The sequence below is a fragment of the Rhinopithecus bieti genome, unplaced genomic scaffold (genome assembly GCF_001698545.2).
Source record: "Rhinopithecus bieti isolate Rb0 unplaced genomic scaffold, ASM169854v2 scaffold_5216, whole genome shotgun sequence".
In the NCBI taxonomy this organism is placed as follows: Eukaryota; Metazoa; Chordata; class Mammalia; order Primates; family Cercopithecidae; genus Rhinopithecus; species Rhinopithecus bieti.
This window is the reverse complement of record NW_016805021.1, coordinates 1,884,605-1,887,683: the sequence shown is the minus strand read 5'-3', so window position 1 is coordinate 1,887,683 and position 3,079 is coordinate 1,884,605.

Sequence of the window (3,079 nt, the reverse complement as noted above, 5' to 3'; positions counted from 1 at the left end):
TTTTTTTTTTTTTTTTTTTTTTTGGACTTTTAACTTCAGGGGTCCAAGTGCAGGTTTGTTATATAGGTAAACTGTGTTATAGGGGTTTGTTGTACAGATTATTTCATCACCCAGGTATTAATCCTAGTACCCATTCGTTATTTCTCCTGATCCTCTACCTCCTTCCACCCTCCACCCTCCAAAAGTCCGAGTGTGGTGTTCCCCAATCTGTGTCCATGTGTCTCATCATTTAGCTCCCACATTTATAAGTAAGAGCATGTGGTATTTGGTTTTCTGTTCCTGCATCAGTTTGCTAAGTTTTATGACATATTGGTCACAATATTACCACAATATTTTCATATATTTTACAATATTCCTCTTCACTGTCCTTATTTTAGAGCTGCATATTGAAGTGTGAGGCATGAAAGGATATGTCTGATATTCGCTTTAAAATGCTCCAGCAAAGAAATTAAGGGATGGATGAAGCAAAAGAGGCAAATCTTGATAGTGTTGACTTGGAGGACTTTGTAAGCTGGGTTTTCATCCTACTATTTCCTTTACTTCTGAGTGTTTGGAAATTTTATGGTAAAATAAGTCTAATTACTTTTTTGACACAAAACAAGGGTTTTGTAAGTTAAGGGTACATGCTACACTGGGGAAAGAATATAACAATTAGAATGTGAAACACAGGCCCCAGTTTGAGTCTGGGGCTGCTTTTGGTGACATCTAAACAGGAATAAAGGCGAGGCATGGTGGCTCACACATGTAATCCCAGCACTTTGGGAGGCTGAGGCAGGAGGAGGCCAGGACTTTGAGACCAACCTGGGCAACACAGTGAGACCCATCTCTACAAAAAAATAAAAAACGAGCCAGGTGTGTTGGCATGTGCCTGTAGTCTCAGCTAATCAGGAGGCTAAGGTGGGAGGATTGCTTGAGCCCAGGAAGTCGAGGCTGCAGTGAGCCATGATCACACCACTGCACTCCACCTGGGCCACAGAGCAAGACTCTGTCTCAAAATCAAAACAAAGCACTGCATGAATACAGCTTACCTCATTTTCAGAGAGTCCTAATAGCTAGAAAGTTTTCCCTTAAATTCCAATTTAGTTTCTAGCTGTGTGACTTTGGTCAGATTACTCTCTCTCTGAGCTTGGTATCTAGTCTATGAAATGCAATCATAAATCACAGGGGAACTGGGTACAGTGGCACGTACCTGTAGGCTCAGCTACCCAGGAGGCTGAGGCAGGAGGATGGGTTAAGAGCCTAAGTTCAAGGGCTGTAGTGTGCCATGACTGTGCCTGTGAATAGCCACTGCACTCTAGGCCTGGGCAATACAATGAGACCCTGTCTCATAAATAAATAAATAAATAAATAAATAAATAAATAAATAAATAACAGGTAACATTCATTGTTCTGAAGTTTGCTTTGTCTGATAGCAAAATAACCACTCCAGCCCGTTTTCTTCTTCTTTTAGTGTTTGCATGGAATATCTTTTCCAACCTTTTACTTTTACCCTGCATGTACCACTGTATCATAAGTGGCTTGTACAGACAGCATATAATTTAGGTTTAAAAAAAATCCATCTGGCCAGGCACGGTGGCTCATGCCTGTAATTCCAGTCGTTTAGGAGGCCAAGACAGGCGGATCAGTTGAGGACAGGAGTTCAAGACCAGCCCGGGCAAAATGGTGAAACCCTATCTCTAATAAAAGAAAGAAAAAATTAGCCAGGCATGGTGGTACATGCCTGTAATCCCAGCTACTCAGGAGGTTGAGGCAGGAGAATCACTTGAACCTGGGAGGTGGAGGTTGCAGTGAGCCAGGATCATGCCACTGCACTCCAGCCTGCATGACAGAGTGAGAGTCGATCCAAAAAAAAAAAAAAAAAAAATTCCAATCTATGTGTTTTAGTTGCCGTATTTAGACCATTTACATTTAATGTAATTGTTTTCATTTTATTTTAGGGACAGGATCTTGCTCAGTGGTCCAGGGTGGAGTACAGTGGTATGATCACAGCTCACTGCAGTCTCAAACTACTGGACTCTAATGATCCTCCCATGTCAGCCTCCTGAGCAGCCAGGACTATAGGCATGCACTACCATGGTTGGCTAATACTTTTATTTTAAATTTTATGTAGATACAGGGCCTCACTACATTGCCCAGTCTGATCTCGAACTCCTGGCCTCAAGTAATCTTCCTGCTTCAGCCTCCTAAAGTGTTGGGATTATGGACATTAGCCACCACACCTGGCCTACTGTGATTTTTTGATACAGCTGGATTTAAGTGTACCATTTTATCATTTTTTCTTGTTGGTCCCTTATTTTCTTTACACTTGTTTTCCTTGCTGACTTTATTTTGAATTAATTATTTTTCCAAATTCCACTTTATATGTTGGCTTTTTAAACATATCTCCTTGCATAGTTTAAAATGGTTGCTCTAGAGATTATCATTACATATCAAACTTTTTGTAACCTACTTAGAATGTTTTACCACTTTAAGTGAAATTTAGAAACCTTACCATGTAGGTCCTTTTACTGTCCCCTTGGTTAGGATGCAGTTTTCATCTGTATTACATCTATATGCATTGAAAATCCCATCAGATGATGTTACAAATTTTTTGTTTCAGCAGTTACATATATTTTAACAAACATATAAATTTATTTGGTTTATCCAGAGATTTGCCATTTTGGTTGCTCTTCCTTCTTTGCAATCATTTTCTTTCCCCATGAACTTCCTTTAGCATTTCTGTTATAGGAGGACTACTAGCAATAAATTATTATAGCTTTCTTTCTTCTGAAAATGTCTTTATTTCGGCCAGGTACCGTGGCTCATGCCTTTAATCCCAGCACTTTGGGAGGCCAAAGCAGGTGGATCACCTGAGGTCAGGAGTTCGAGACCATCCTGACCAACATGGTGAAACTCCTCTCTACTACAAATACAAAAAAAGTAGCCAGGCGTGGTACCACGCACCTGTAATCCCAGCTACTCCTCAGGAGGCTCAGACAGGAGAACTGCTTGAACCAGGAGGTGGAGGTTGCAGTGAGCTGAGATCGCACCACTGCACTCTAGCCTGGGCAACAGAGCAAGACTCCATCTCATTAAAAAA